The sequence below is a fragment of the Pleurodeles waltl genome, chromosome 3_1, assembly GCF_031143425.1.
Source record: "Pleurodeles waltl isolate 20211129_DDA chromosome 3_1, aPleWal1.hap1.20221129, whole genome shotgun sequence".
NCBI classification, from domain to species: domain Eukaryota; kingdom Metazoa; phylum Chordata; class Amphibia; order Caudata; family Salamandridae; genus Pleurodeles; species Pleurodeles waltl.
The window spans coordinates 1,273,447,348-1,273,465,172 of NC_090440.1; positions in this window are offsets into that span (position 1 = coordinate 1,273,447,348).

The window sequence follows — 17,825 nt, forward strand, 5'->3', positions numbered from 1 at the left end:
GAAGAAAATGATACAAATTGTGGGCTAACAACTGTTCCTGGCCCTCTGTACATTGTACCTGTATGTCTAAAATTGGTCTGAGTCACAATGTCTGGGTGACTGGTATTGCAGTCCTCACGTAAAGTGGCTTTGGATGTCTCTCATGGATACACATGATGAGAGGAATACACTCCATGATTTTGTCTGCTCACCAATGAAGGAGCATGTTTGCCCCCACATGATAGTTAGGGCCACTGCCTGTGTGCGGATATGTGTGTATCACTCACTGGAGTCCCCGGGTCTGTACATATTTGCAGTGGTATGTAGGACGCAGTATCATCATGTCTGAGAGGCTTTACTTTCTGAGTTAATACTACACATAGTATTTGTATTTTGAAGTGTTGTACAGTGCACAGACATTGAGCACATTTATCCCTTCCATGCCTTACAGATGGACCTGCACCCTACACTATTGGAGAGGTGGCTCGATTTGCAGACCCAAACATCTCCAATAAGTGTTGATATTTCTGTTCTGTGTTGTGTTTGCTGATGATGTGTGATTGACTCCTGTGTGTTGGACACATAGCAAGGTGTGATGCGCTGGTCAATCATCTGTTTTGTTCCTTGAGTGGAATATCATGATATCACCATCTTTGAGTTGGGCAATCCTTATCCTATTGGCATATTTTGGGATCATAGGCCAGTCCTGTAGGCACGGCAATGTGAAAAGGGATGAGTTATGTGGATAAAACTTGAAATCAGAAAATGTAGCAGTGTACCATATTAGTTAATTAGTCAGCAAGTCAGACCCTGATTTTCACATAATAGAGATGCCAAAGTCTTACCCACAGACTTCAGCTTCCATAATCACTAATGAACATGTTGGACTGTATGTTTAACTTCCTAGCAGCATGTAGCTCCACATGTTGTGCTACGAGTATGAGGCACTTGAATGGTAGACAATGGTCTGCATTTCCAAAGATAAGTGTTGATGGGATTGTCCAAGGTTTGGGTGTACCCTATTTGGAGTTCCTCCTTACCTGTGGTGTGTTGGCCCAACCCATGTACAGCTTTCTAAAGCATTTTGGGTGTCCTTGTTGTTAGAAAAGATTAGTTGCATGTCCAACCCTCCCCCCCCAGACACAGACATAGGGTTGTGAATCGTGTACCTAGGACTGAAGATCCAAGTTTGGTACACAGACATGTAAATCAGTAAATCACTTGTCCAAACCTAGGATACCCACTCATGATTGGCACATGCATTCGATACTGGCAAGTCCATTTAAAACTCACAGATCTTGTGGCCCTAGATTGCCATCCAGAACATAGAAATTTGTTGAACTGTCAGTGGTGGAGGATATGCAGCATGATTTGTAGCTGACAACTGGCAGAACCATGATGTCAAAGTCATTCCAGTTGTTACCCATCTTGTAGGGTTTGGATGTGCTATTTGATGATAGGACATTTGTAGACTGGCTTGCCATGTACTTACTCAGGGACTATCAGTGATCCGTATGATGATATGGGCTGTTACAGATACATTAGATGTATTGTCTGACTAACTTTTTGAGCCATTTCACACAATGCAGTACCTAATGTTTGGTTTCCTATTTGTCTTAACAGCAGCCAATATGACTCCCATCCAGCTTCGAGAGTTTCAACGCAGGGCAATGCCTTACCGCCACATTCTGGATGTGGAATCTGGGTGCCGCAACATGGCAAGACGATATCGCCATGAGAGATCCTCCGGAGTGTGGAGGGCCTTTCCACACAGGGGCCCTTCCATGTCCAACACAGCCACCAGCACCACCACTACCACCCAGGTGGCCCCAACAGCAGCTGGGACCTTTGCTGGACCATCTACAGCAATATCTCCAGGACCAGTCACAGCACCATCTGCACCTCAGCCTATGGACATGGCACTGACAAGGGCCCATACTTCATCGACTGGTACCCAGACGACCCCTGCTGCAGCCATAGACCCTAAAGCTTTTGCCCAGATGCAAAGGAACTTGGACCGTGTCCTACGGAAAATGACCAGACTGCAGCAGGAGGTGGCACAAGTCAACCAGAGGGTGCGTGCCATTAAAAAAAAACTGAGGAGGGCCTACTTCTAGGCTTCGACTCCAACATGATTCTCTCCCCTCCCTCCTCTTTCCTGGTTCTTTAATTTAGTGGGTTTAGGGGCTTAGTCTTAGGTTAGTATAGGCTGTTAGTTTAGTTAGTGGTAGTGGGTGGGGGTGGGGGTTACATACTTTTTTCAACTGTTTTTTATTATGTGTGTGGGTCGGTCAGTGGGGGGCAATTTTGTGGTTTTTGTGTTTTAAAAAATGAAAACATAAAAAAAAAATATAAAAAAAAAATATTTATATATATATCTTTGTTTAGTATAAGATAGTATGTGTTTAGGTTAGTATCTGTTGTCCTCCATGTGTCCCGTCTCATAAGGGGGGTGGGGGGTTGATGTTTAGATAGTTTCGTTAAATGTGCTAAGTTTAGCTTAGGTTAGTTAGGGACAGTTGTGGGTAATGTGTAGTACGAGTAGAATAGGTTAGGTTAGGTGTTTCCCCTGGTTTTAGCTTCTGTTTTTACTGTTTAATAAATATCTAGGTAACCCTTTACAGTATGTGTCACATGCTTGTAGATCATGGCCTTGCCATGACTGAACAGTGTCTCTTTGGTTTTTGCTTTTGTGTCCCATGCTGCAACCATATCCCAACTGAGCTGTTACATTGGCAGCTACACCAAAGCTACTTAGCTAAGATTCGGCCATCCATTGCACCCACCACTCACAGTTACTATGGATCCCAAAGTGTGGTTATTTATTGCTGTATGTTTTCAAGGTCGCATACTTTGCTACCACATGTGGTACTGGGGACACTGTGTAAAGTCTGCCTGCAGCCTAATGTCCCAGCAAATCCTTATAAGGTGAGTGGTAATCTGCTCTCATGTAGTATGGTATACATAACTCACACCTATCATTTGTTACTATGTTCAGCACGGTTACTTACTTGTATGGTACCTCATACATATTCCTTCATGCTGTTTGGTGTATGTTAGGTAAAATGTGGCTAATATGTCACATACGTAAGTTTTGACTTTCAGTAACAATCGAAGGGACTTTTTTCTAGCTTAGACATCCCTTGAGGAGGCTTTATTCTGTACAACACAGCATTTTGGTACATAGTTTCTATTTTGCTATGAAATAACCCTCAGGGAGGGCAGTTGATGGTACAATCCAGGCCACTGTGCATAATTATCGGCCAAGAACGTACAGGTCAAGTGTCTAGACAATCAATGCTCATTGACCCCAGGTTAACATCACTGATGGCCATCACGGTTGATGTGTCACATTAAACAGAGACAAATTTGTTATGTAAGTGCAATTTATTTAAAATTGCTGTAGTGCTATATGTACATTGTCCATGATTGTGAGTCCATTAGTGTGACATCTTCCATTGTGATGCTGTTTTAAGTCAGTAGCGATTAGATTAAGCATTAGCAGAAGACATCTTGTATTTAGCAACTATTGTGAACATTTCGCGGAATCCATTTTGTATTCATGGCAGCCATTTTCTCTGCCATATGTTCGCCATGTGCTCTGTCCTACCTTTCTGTTAACTACTCTTGAAAATCTGTCTAGTGACAAGTTATATTTAGTATCTCCCACTTTCGTACATGCCCAGTAAGATCTGCAGCTGTTAGTAATCAGTAACAGACAGTAATGTGTCAACTAGTCCTTGAAAACTGTTAGCCCCTCCTACCTGTCGACTGTGCATTTCCCTATGACCTTATATGTATGTAAGTCTTGCTTCTATAATTGTACCACCTTCTTTTAGCCCCTGCGTGGGTATAAAAGGACCATGCTCTCTTAGTTCAGTGTGCTACTTCAAACATTACCGCAGGGTGCTGTTTGAACTGTAGTACCACCTCATGAGGTTTAATAAACTTTGTTTTTTATTTCAGTTTCTGTGCCAACTTCTTCCTATATGGTCTGAGGGCTTTGTGCAGAGAAGGACGAACCCCTTGCACTAGTAGGCCTTGCTGAGGATTACTTCGACAAATTGGCGCCCGAACAGGGACTCATCGGCGACTTGGACGCCCGACGGATTGGTCGCGACAAAGGATTGGGATTGGGATCTCGCTGCGGACGATCAATGCCTGAGGAGACCCGAGTTTTGACAACCACAGCCTTTTTCCCTTCTTTCTGATGTGACCATCCAAGTGGCGCCGGTCCTCGACTGAGATCCTTTTTGTTCATTTGTCATGCAGTGACCATTTGGTCGATTTTAGAACTTGGCAGTTGGAACCTGGACGCCCTGTGATTGGTAAGAGCCGTTTTACGGCACTTGCTGTAGGTTTTGATGCCTTTGTTTGGTAATGAAGTTTAGCACCACTCACTGTGGCTCTCGTGTTTTGGGTGACTAGTCAATTTGTGTCCTTTGAATTGATATATAAAATGCAATTTATATAGGCAGGTAATGAGGAGAATTTTCTCCAATTTAATTTTGATTTGAACGCCACCTTAAGTGCTATTTTGATTATAATATTGCATATTCTGCACTATTTTTGGCATGCCTGTTTTTAGCGCACTTCGTAGGTTGTGTTGCTTTTGTAATGGTACCAATCTGAGACTGGAAGAATCGCAACCGGCACCCCCAGAGGGGACGCCCAATAGAGATATGTGTGTTAAACATGGTCTTTCTTTTATAATGTACAGCACATTATGGAATAAATACACTCGGATCTTGAGTTACGTTGGCCTATGCTTGGGTCATTTGATTTGCGAAAGATTGAGTATGTGGAACAATGTATGTGTAAGCGAAGGTCTAGGCAAGATATGTTTGACTGTGTACGAATGTGGGAGAAAGAAGGGCGTGGACGAGTGATGCGTGAGCAAGCCTTGGTTGAGAAAGAGCAGCGGAAGAATGTAAATGTGAAAGCATTGGAAATGAGAAAGAAAGAAATAAATTATCTAAAGGAGCTATAAGAGAAAGAACGTAAATTACAGGTAACTGGCCAATACACTCTATCCTATCCTTAATAAACCACACAATGATTTGTTGTTACTAGATCACCCTCCACCTCCATATGTCGTTCCTTCTGCCCCTCATGAATTAGCTGAGGTCTCTGGTTCTGAGAAACAGAAGATACGAGACAGTCGCTCTATGTTGCCTACTGACCGTGCGTCTGAGCTTAGATCTATTGCTCGTAAAACAATTCGTAGCGTTGCCTCTGCTTCTGAACTTTTAGACAACATGAAAGGGTGGACACAAAAGGAGACAGCTATATTTTACTGAGGCATTTGGCACAGCAGTTATTGAACTATTTCGGAAATATTCGGATGAGTTAGAGCCCAACGATGTAGCAGCTGATCATAAGCAAATGCGTGATGGTCTTTTTGTTTTCTCCCAGGTGGCTGATGCAATCAGGCGTTTGGTGAAATTATGTGTTGTGGCAGTCTGTTTGCAAGAGGAGAAAAGGGCTGTGGACGTAGTTGCACGGACATCTCAGACCGGCGGGGTGCAAGCTTCCATCTTCGGAACAGATAAGACTATGATAGTTCACGCGAAACCAATGTAGGAGGCCGTGCCTTTGTATGTTCCTCCTAAAGGATTGGGTACAAGTGATGATAAAACTTCTGTTGATTCTAAGGGTTATTTTATTTATAATTGGGTATATACTCCTTGAAATAGGGCAGATGTAATGGCACATCAAACAGCATTACCTGACCCGCGGAAAAATCCAGCCGCCTTTTATGAGGAAGTTGAGGGAGCAATTAGTTCTTGTACTATGACTTTGGCTGTCATTGATTTATTTTTCAGATTGATATTACCGCCAGATATGTGGAGAACTGTTCATAAAGTGGATGATCGTGTAGTTTTTGGGGCATCATGGAAAGAATTAGAACAGATGGACGGGGATAGGGAACCTGCGAAAAAGCCATATCAGTTGATTCTAGATCTTCCCGCAGCCATATTAGTTAAGTTAAAAACGATTATTCCCCCTAAAAAGATAGATTGGACTGTTTTAGCGTCTTGTAAGCAAAAGGCAGATGAATCGGTCTCTGATTTCTTTACACGCTTTGAAGAAGCATTTCATGATTTTAGCGGCCAGTTATTGTCAGATGATACAGGCAGACATTTGTGGCTAAATATGTCGCAAATCTATTACCAGGAATAGCTAGTCGTCTAAAAGCTAGTGAAAGTTCATGGACTACCTCTACTCCGTTTTCTCTTTTGACTATGGCTCAGTATTATGAATGTCAGGAATTAGAAGCAAAAGGTAGCGAGGATAAAAAGATTAAAGAATTAAAGACGAAGGTTATGTTAGCTCAAGCTTATGGTCCGCCTTTTATAGGTAGTGATAGAAGTGGACGTGGATCTTATGGTTCTTCTTACACTCGTTCGAATTTGTCTGTTGATCAGTGTGCGCATTGTAAGAAATTTGGGCATTGGGCTGCCGACTGTCCAGCACTACGTGTTCAGCAGTGTCCATGTGGTCGGGGACAAATGAGAAATCACTCAGGATATTCAGGACCTAGAAGAATCACGAATGATCATGCTAGGGTTGATGCTAATGTACGAGGGCAGGATGAGTTTAACACTTTTGATAGACAGAACAAAAACCAGATGACTAACTACGTGCAGCCTGATTTCCAAGATTCTGCTTATGCATAGGATTGCCTAGGATGGGGTAAGGAATCAGTTGAGGTTCCAGTAGATCAGAGGGGTCCCTTTGTTACAGCACATGTTTTGGGTTCTACTGATCAGTTTCTGGTTGATACAGGAGCTACTCGTAGCGCCTTGTCTAAATAATTGACTCCAAGGGCTCCCCTGTCTGGCTTAACCATTACATTGATAGGTTTCGATGGATCACCTTCCCCTAGCCCATTGTCACAACCACTTGCATTCCATGTAGATAAATTTACTGCTCCATGTCCATTTCTACTTTCTCCAAATACACCAGACAATATTGTGGGTCTTGATATGCTCAAGTATTTCAGGGGTACAATACGATGCTCTCCTGAAGGGGTGCGTGTTATTTTGAATGATAAACATCCTGTATTGGAAATAGTTTGTCTTGTTAAAGAGGATATTGCATTAGCTTCACTCCATAGTACTTTGTGGACTACTTCAGATACTGATGTGGGACAAATGATTAATCCACCGGCACATATTAGTGTCAAGGAGGGAGCTGTATTGCCACATTTGCCTCACTACAAAATTTCACAGGAGGGCGAAGAAGAACATACTCGAATTGTGCATGATCTCTGTGATAGACTTGAAGAATGCTTTCTTTTTGATACCTATTCATCCTGACAGCCGATATTTGTTTGGTTTTACTTTGAATAAACGATCATCTAGATTTTGCAGAGTTCCTCAAGGCTATATTGAGGGTCCTAGTATTTATAGTCAAGTGTTAAAATTTGATTCGTTTGTTTTGCCTGAAGGTGTGGCTCTCACACAATATGTTGATGATATTTTGTTGGCAGCTGATACCCCTGAGCATTGTGAAAAGTGCACTTTGTCTTCACTTTCTTTTCTTGCTTCACACCACCATAAAGTGTCACGAAAGAAATTGCAATATTGTTGACCAACGGAATCCTATTTAGGTCACCTTTTGTCTAAGGAGGGCCGTGCACTTACATCAGATCGTATTCAAGCAATTTTAGACACACCAGTACCCTCTACTCAGAAAGATGTTCGTGCATTCCTTGGCCTTAATTCTTTTTGTAGGCAATGGATATTAGGGTTTTCACACATTGTCAAACCTTTGCTAGCACTTTTGACTAAAGATACTCTAATGCCCCTCCCATGGACAGATGAATGTGAGACTGCTTTCCGGCAGCTACGACAAGCCCTTTGTTCAGCACCAGTGTTAGGTACTCCAGATTACACAAAGCCTTTTGCACTTTACGTACATGAGAAAGATGGATGTGCATTGTCAGTTTTAGTACAGACACATGGTGATAAGCAGCGTCCCTGTGCATATTTTTCAGCAGTACTTGATCCTGTCGCTCGAGTGTTGCCTGGGTGTTTTCGTTCAGTTGCTCAACAGCTGTGTCAATACGTCAGAGTGAAGGGATAGTTTTGTCATATAAGCTGTTGGTGTTAGTACCCCATGCGGTAGATGCTCTTTTAAATCAAACAAAGACGCAACATTTAACTAGCGCTCGCCTGACAAGATATGAATTGACATTGCTGGCTCCTCACATTACACTGAAGAGATGCGCAACACTAAATCCAGCCACTTTGTTGCCATATCCGGTGACTCAGCCTCAGTCACAAGAAACACATGATTGTATATTCCTTACCGAACAACAGGCAAAGGGTCGAATTGATTTACAAGATACGCCCCTTCCAGATGTAGACATGGAATTGTGGGTTGATGGGTCTTGTTTGAAGTTGCCAGATGGTACGACCTCAGCTGCATATGCAATCACCACAATACACACGGTAGTGGAGGCAGCTCAGATACCACAGAAGTCAGCTCAAGCAGCTGAACTAATAGCTTTGACACGAGCATGTGAGCTTAGTGCTGACTTATGTGTGAACATTTATACAGACAGCTGCTATGCTTTTGGAGTGGCTCATGATTTTGGTTTGCTTGGAAGGAGAGAGGCTTTCTCACATCCCACGGGATGCAGATAATGCACAAAGAATTAGTGCATAACTTCTTGACTGCATTGACATATCCAAAGAAACTAGCTATTGTGAAATGTAGTGCACACAAGAACGTGACCGATAAGATAGGGCAAGGTAAGGCCCTTGCGGACCGTGTAGCATGTGAGACTGCGATGCAGTGAAGTACTGAAGTACTGGGTTTTTCAGAACCCAGTGGTGCCAGGGAACACACCCTAAGACTTCGAGTCCTTCCTGTTTCAGACTACAGAAACACAGAGTCTTCTTGGTGAAGTCAAAGATCTTGTTTATTGGCTGCAGCCAGTAACAGGTATCCCAGAAGTACAACACGGTGTATATTCTCAGGAGACTGCTCCCTTTGCAAAGCTAACCTTCTCTTTTATACAAAATATTATGCTTTAGGCAAACATTCCTTATTTTACAGTTGACCATTCACATATTTTCACTACAAAGTAATAGCAGGTTTATGATGACAAGCCCATATTTCAGTTTGTCCAGCCCTCAATCAATTACCCGGAAAGGCTTAGTACTTTCATCAGATATTGACGGACCCCCAATATAAACGGGCACCTCCTCCTTGTAAAGCAAGTCATAAAGAAAGAAACAGAGACAGGTGTGTGTAAGATTAGGCATGGTTTGTGTGTGATGAAAGGTTTATGATGTGTTGTGCCTTGATACTAATCTCATTCGGCCACTGGGAAAGAAACTGGCCGAACAGGTTTGGCTTCAGGCAGTGGAGTCAGCTTGCCCAGGTCACAGAAGAGTCAGCAAAGGTGTACGTGTCCTTCAGACTCGTTTTCAGCATTAGACATTGGCCTATGTGAGGGCAATCATAAAATGGCTGTCGTTTAAATGGAACACGAGGGTTCAGGACGGAAACTCTGATATTCGGGTGATTTTGTTACCCGAATATGAATACAATGCTTGTGCATACTATTCTAATAATTCCCGGTCTGCTTATACCAAAATCGTTGTGATACGACGATGTTTATAACACGGGTCCAGAATTTTCAGTACCACAGACCCTCCTTTTGCCCTTACATAGGCAATAACCCATACTCACGCTAATCTGAGTCCAGGTCTATATTCATAAAGTCGTTGAGATGTTGCTGTAGCATCATCCTATTACTTAGCTCGTCCCTTGATACAGGTTTCCTTACACACGATGTAGCACAGAGGCCACATATTGCAGGAGCACACTGTACACACAGACAGGACAGGAAAAGAATGGCTAAGATCATCCCAATGACTACCAGAGTCTTCCATCCCCAGGCGGATATCAGCTCCCAGAACCACCCCATCAATGACCAATCTCCTTTATCCACGTGAATAGACTCGGAGATCTTATGCAGTTTGGAAATGGCCTGGTAGACTGTCGGAGCATTATCTGGGATGAAAACACAGCAACTTGATTGGATCACTTTACATACCCCACCTCGGTCTGCAAGTATGACGTCTAATGCGACCCTGTTCTGAAGAGTCATAAGGCGATCCGACTGGAGCTCAGCAGTCAAATTACTAAGGGCACCGGCGGTTTCAACTACCGTGGATTCAACCACCTTTGTCAATTGCATTATGTTCCTGCTGTTAACCATAGAGCCCCAAAACGCAGAAAACCCTTTGCGAAATCTCCAAATTCTTGTCCTGTAGTGTCTTCTTTACTTATGACACCTCGAACCATCCTTGTCTTATGGTAATCTGCCGCGGCCGTGTAGGTGGGAGGTAACAGGAACGAAACAAAACATGTGCCTGAGAAGTCAGGAGGCAACCATGTATAGGCTCTATTATGGCAGATGAAATAAGTACCCTTAGCTGCTAAGAACGAAGGAGAAGTCTGAGACGCAAAAACATATGATTCAGTGCAGATACTTTTCCCTAACTGAGCTCTGGGATTCTTGCCATTACCTTGCAGACATAGGTGACCCTGATGGGGTACAATCCAAATCGGGGAGGATCTCTTTGCTCGCTGGTTCCCACTCAGAGTAACTCCATATCCTGTTATGTTCCATCCAATATATGCTAGTGTCTCATCTCTCGGGATAGTCTCATAGGAAATATCTTCCCTAATCATATCTACTATACCCTTAGCTAGAGCACTATTCTTAGGATTATCTTTCACAGAACGTAGGGGGTTGGCTTCATACGCGTATATGAACACCGTTCTATATGCCCACACAGAACCATTATGGTTGAAAGGCAGGACCAGATAAGGGATACCTTTATCAGTAGTATGAGGCATAAGACCACACACCCAACAGTTAGTTGTGTTCACTACTAATTGGTGTTGGTGTAGAAGCTGAATGAATGAATTGTTGGCAAACTCTAATCTTCTGGCATACTCGTGTTCAGGCAGGGGGTGAAAAGAATGCGAGGAAACAGTAGAAGGAGGTATGGGCTGAGTAATGGGTGCAAATGTCACTTGAAAAGAGAATAAAACATATCCTATTAAAAACGTCATTACACTAAGCAACATGAAAATACATAATATCAAAAATCGTTTCTTTGTCATTATTATACACATTCTGGCTTTAAAGTCCATCTGTCTGGCAGGTCTCTCATTCTTGAAAAACTCCATCCTCTCTAATTGCTGCTCGTGGTGGTAGGGTGAACTATGCTAAGAAATGCTTCTGTCAGTCCAGGGCAACTCCCTTAGACTGACCAGAACTGTCGACCTAACATCTTCAGCTGTACTCCAAAGACTTGGGCAACCACGACCCTACAGCTGAACCCGGATGGCGGTTTGAAAAGAAAAAACAAAAATAAGAAAGTTTCTCAGATGAGAGAGCTGCACTTTAAAAAAAAAATAGCAAAGGAACGGGAAAAAAGTTATTTGTCCTTAGTTCTTGGTCTCAAATTATAACGGCTTTTTCCAGGAACTGTCTGGTTCTGGAACAAGAGTTCAGGCTATGTAGTGTTCAATCGAATTGACGGTGGCTCAGCTTCTTGCAAATTATTGTCACTTTCTCGTTCAGAAATTGTTCCTTTTACACGTGCATCGCTAAATGGCAAAAAACGAGGCACAGTCTCAGTCTCAGAGTCAGCGATCCCCTCCTGGACCCACCTGTCGTACGGTAGAGGAAAAGGGACCTTCTTGCAGTGTACGCCGTGGATCCAGTTCTTTTTCCCTTCCACTCGAACAGCTGATCTTGTTGAGAGAAGGACGAGGTAGGGGCCGGTCCAACGGGGCTGGTCATTCTTTGTCCGCTGGAAGTTCTTGACCAGTAACCATGATCCAGGATCGATAAGATGTCCTGGAGCTTCAGAGACCTGAGGCAGAGTATCGTGAACCTGTTGGTGTAGAACACACAATTTAGCCGTCAATTCATACAAATAATCAAGCAGTACAGGGTGTTCGATCTCACTGAATTTTGTTGGTCTTGGCACTCCCCATATGTTGGCCGGGCGGCCGAACACAATTTCATATGGACTAAGTCCCACTCGCGAATGCACAGTCATTCTTGTTGATAGGAGTGCTAGAGGCAGAGCGTCAGGCCATTTAAGACCAGAGCTCGCTTGTATCTTTGCCAACTTCAGTTTTAGCGTGCCATTATAGCACTCTACTAGTCCAGCTGATTGGGGGTGATTTGCAGCGTGGAATTTTTGCTGGATACCTTGCCCTTCACATACTTTTTTCAACACTCCAACCACAAATTCACTCCCATTATCACTCCAGACCATTCTCGGCATTCCAAACCTAGGGAAGAATTCTTTGACAAGGGCTTTAGCTGTGGATAAGGCAGTGTTGTCTTTTAAGGGATATGCTTCTACCCATCTTGAAAAAGCACAAACAACAACGAGTACGTATTTCAGATTGTTGCACCTTTCCATGTGGATGAAATCTAGCTGCAAAACCTCGAACGGATACGTTGGAGGCGCAAAATGACCAGCTGGAGTTGGGGTTCCCCTACCAGGATTGTATTTCAGACACACCATGCAATTCTTGACCACATTCTCTGCACATTTAGGAATTCCAGCATTTTGCCATACTGGAGCCAACAACTTACAAATCCCTTTCACACTGATATGGGCCATTCCATGAGCCATTGTCACCACATCAAGCACATACGCATCGGGTAACAACCATCGCTGATGTTCTGACAAGTCAACCCACCATTTTCATCCAATTTACCCGTACTTTCTTTCCACACACTCAACTCTTTCTCTGAAGCTGCAGCTTGAATAGACTTCACACCCTCTATCGTATCTTCACATATTCCAATGTCACCAACCCATCTTGCGGGGCCTGCAACATACATTCGATTCATCACATCTTTTGCTGTTTCTTTTGCGATTTCGTCAGCAAATGCATTGCCACGACCAACATCATCAGTAACCTTCTTGTGTGCACTGCATTTCACAATTGCAACTTGTAATGGCAAGGTCAGTGACTCAAGAAGCTCATTCACCAACTGACCATGCTGAATTTTAGCTCCATGCAAAGTCAGGAACCCACGTTCTTTCCACAATCGTCCAAAACTATGGGCCACACCAAACGCATACTGGCTGTCGGTATATATGGTCACTTTCATTCCTTTCGATAACACACACGCTCTCGTAAGTGCAATCAGCTCTGCTGCTTGAGCTGAATTATGTGGTATACGTGCAGCTTCAACAATCGTATGCAAAGTTGTGACAGCATATGCTGCAGTAATATCACCATTCGGAAGCTTGAAGCATGAACCATCCACCCATAAGGTACCATCACACTTTACAAGAGGAGTATCTTTAAGATCTACTCTCCCTTTCGTTTCTTCTTCTGTCCTAAGAAAACAATCATGTTGTTCAACATCATCTGTCTTTACTGAAATCGGCAATAACTTGGCTGGATTCAACGTATTGCACCTCTTCATGTGCACATGACTCGCTAACAGTGTCAACTCGTAACCTGACAATCGAGCACTAGTTAAATGCTGTGTCTTGGTCCTGTTTAACAACGTGTCCACTGCATGTGGAACCATCACAATCAACATATTATTCATCACTAACCCAGCAGACTGTCGAATAGAAACAGCTGCTGCCGCTGTGGCTCTCAAGCAACTCGGCAATGCTTTAGCTACCGGATCCAAAGTTGACGAAAAATATGCGCATGGGCGCTGCTTGTCTCCAAAAGACTGTGTCAGCACTGACAATGCACAACCCTCTCTCTCATGGACATATAGTGTAAAGGGCTTACTGTAGTCGGGGGTACCCAACACAGGAGCATTACACAATGCATTACGCAATTCGGAAAAACTTTTCTGACAATCTTCAGACCACGGAACGGGGTTTAGTGTATCTTTATCGGTCAATGCTACCAAAGGTTTGGCCAGCAAAGAAAAATTCGGTATCCATTGTCTGCAGTATGATGTAATGCCCAAGAAAGCACGTACTTCTCTCTGTGTCCTTGGCACACTCAATTTGGCAATTGCCTGAATTCTTTCTGAGGTCAGTTTCCTTCCCTCCTTCGATAAGAGATGACCTAAGTAGGTCACTTCTTGTCGACAATATTGCAGTTTTGAAAGGGACACTTTGGTGGTCATTCTGACCTCGGCAGTAAAAGGCGCTTACCGCCGGTCAGAAATCCTCCATAATTCCGCCGCGGTCGCGGCAATCCGCCACGGTCATTCTGACCCGCAGCAGCCAAACCTCCGAAAATCCGACAGCCACAACAGACCGCCAGACCAGCGGTCGGCGGAAAAGTGGAGGTGACCAAACCTCCACCGTCACGCCAACAGAAATACGCCCATGCCATTCTGACCCACGAATCCACGCGGTGGTCTTTCAAACGCGGTTTCCCATTGGCGGTACACACCGCCGCGGTCAGAATACACACAAACGAACAAAACTCAGCCACATTGGACGATTTGAATTCCACACACCTGATACACATACACACACCACTCCCACACACACAATACAATATAAAACACACACCCACATCACCCACAAACCCCTTCGACCAAAATCCAAAAAGAAGCACTAAGAGACACAGCAGCGATCACAGAACACCATCACACAGAGGCACACTACACCATCACCCACACAATATCCACACACAAAACAACACACACCACCACACTCAACACACTTAATTACACATACTCCACCCCACACATCATACACACCACTCCATGGCACCCCAAAGACACCCCCGCTTCTCAGACGAAGAACTCAGGGTCATGGTGGAGGAAATCGTTCGGGTAGAGCCCCAGCTCTTCGGCACACAGGTCCAATACACCAGCATTGCCCGGAGGACGGAGCTATGGCAGAGGATTGTCGACAGGGTCAACGCTGTGGGACAGCACCCCAGAAATCGGGAAGACATCAGGAAGTGATGGAACGACCTACGGGGGAAGGTGCGTTCCATGGTATCCAGGCACAACATCGCTGACTGACTGGCGGAGGACCCCCACCTCAACCCCCACAATTTACAACATGGGAGGAGGAAGTCTTGAACATCCTGCATCCTGACGGCCTCGCAGGAGTCGGCGGAGGAATGGATTCTGGTAAGTTGAAGCTTCAATACTGCTTCCCCCCCACCTGCATGCCAAATCATACCCCAACCCTCACCCCCATCCTCGAACACCACCCTCACCCCCACCCCCATCCTCACCCCCACCCCCACCACCATCCTCACCCCCACCACCATCCTCACCCCCACCCCCAGCACACCTATTCCCTGCCAATGTCTCACCATCACAACCCACACATCCCAAAACCTAGGCCTGCATGCGTCCACTAAGCATGGACACCCATCACCAAAGCATGCCCAATGCATATACACATCCCCCCCACAAGCCACCCTCACCAAAGCCCCCACACACGAATGCCAGCACTTGGGGACACGGGAACCCACAGATACACCCATATGGCACACATTGAAACTATAACCATACCTCTATACCCCTGCAGGACCCGACCGCCAACACACCGCCACGGAGGGCCCAGAATTCTCCACACCCTCCACCCAAGAGGCCGTCAGCGATGACAGCAGCTCTGTCGACCTGGACACTGATGACCAGCCCGGACCATCGGGGACCTCTGGACAGTCGGTTCCCCTCAGACAGCCACAGGCCACTACAGACCCAAACCCCTCTGGGAACACCAGCACAGCTCCCACCCAGCGGGCCCATGCCTCTGTCTCCAGGGCGCGTCAATCAGCGGTGTGTCTACCACTACAGGGCACCCAGGATAACCCACCACCCCAACAACAACAGGGACCTGGGGGCAGTGGTAGTGGGCACACCGGCCAGGGGGCAGAGGCCCAGGGAAACAGGGGAACTGGGAGGGCAGCTGTGCGACAGGGGGGGGAAGGGCCCAGGGAACCCACTCTCCACGAGGCCCTCACCACCATCATGGGAGCATACAACCGCTCCCAGGAGACGATGGCGACGGTACTGGCCAGGTTCCAGGAGATCCAGGTACTGCAGGAGGAACACTATCGGGGGTACAGGGAGGACATCAGAGCCCTCACCTCCACCCTGGTTACCATGGTAGGGCTGCTGCAGGAACTCATCAACACCAGGATGGACACTCAACAACAACAAAGGGCCCCTGCCACTAGCCTGGACCAAGAACAGCCAACCACCTCCGCCGGCGCTAGTGGACAGGAGGCCCCCGCACAACAGCAGCCAACCAGACCCCCACCTCCTGCAGGAGAAGAACCACCCCGCAAGAGGGCCCTGAGATCTCGCAAGAAGACAGAGTAGGATGTCAAGACCCCCTCCAGCAAAGGATACCACCTGATGTCATCCCACTGTCCCACATTGTCACCCTGTCCATCCTTGAACTGCCCATGCTCCATCTCTCCACAGGCCTATGGACAATGCACCTGTGTGACTGTTACTCTGGACTCTGCCATGGACATTCCTTCACCATAGCCCCCACCCACTTGAAACCACCCATCCCATTTTGAGCACTGAAATAAACACCTATTTTGCACAAAACTATCTGGAGTCTGGCTGTGATTTCAAAATATTGTAATTGACATGACAGTGCAAATATGTCCTTGTACATAGTGAAGTCAACAAACCGCTGCCACAAAGCTGTAGTCCATGGGGAAACGAAGCACAGGACTCGTAGTGGGGACCCCAGATCTGAAATAGGGAGGGAAAAGCCACAACTCAGTCATCATACACTGGGGCAAATAGACAGGCAGCAGAGATGCAGGAGAGTAGTTTACATTTACTAAATTATGTTTGAATTGTTACCTGTGTCCTATTGGAAGTACTGTGCAATGATTCTGTCCCTGTTGTCTGTTTCAGCCCCGTCGTCTTCCTCCTCGTCACTCTCCACAGGTTCCACAGCTGCCACAACACCACCGTCTCGACCATCCTCCTGCAGGAAAGGCACCTGGCGGCGCAAAGCCAGGTTGTGAAGCACGCAGCAGGCCACGATGATGTGACACACCTTCTTAGGTGAGTACATTAGGGATCCACCTGTCATATGAAGGCACCGAAACCTGGCCTTTAGGAGGCCGAAGGTGCGTTCGATCACCCTCCTAGTACGCCCATGGGCCTCATTGTACCGTTCCTCTGCCCTGGTCCGGGGATTCCTTACTGGGGTCAGTAGCCACAACAGGTTGGGGTACCCAGAGTCCCCCAATAGCCATACACGGTGTCTCTCTAGCTGTTCCATCACGTAAGGGATGCTGCTATTCCTTAGGATGTAGGCGTCATGCACTGACCCAGGGAATTTGGCATTGACATGGGAGATGTACTGGTCAGCCAAACACACCACCTGGATGTTCATAGAATGGTAACTTTTCCTGTTCCTGTACACCTGCTCACTTCCTTGGGGGGGAACCAAAGCCACATGGGTCCCATCAATGGCACCAATGACGTTGGGAATATGTCCAAGGGCATAGAAATCACCCTTCACTGTAGCCAATTCGCCCACCTCAGGGAAAAGGATGTAGCTCCTCATGTATTTCATCAGGGCAGACAACACTCTGGATAACACCTTCGAAAACATGGGCTGAGACATCCCAGAAGCAATTCCCACTGTTGTCTGAAATGACCCACTTGCCAAGAAATGGAGTACTGACAGGACCTGCACCAGAGGGGGAATCCCTGTGGGTTGGCGGATGGGGGACATCAGGTCGGGCTCCAGCTGGGCACACAGTTCATGTATAGTGGCACGGTCAAGCCGGTAGGTCAGGATAATGTGGCGTTCTTCCATTGTCCACAGGTCCACCAGCGGTCTGTACACGGGAGGATTCCT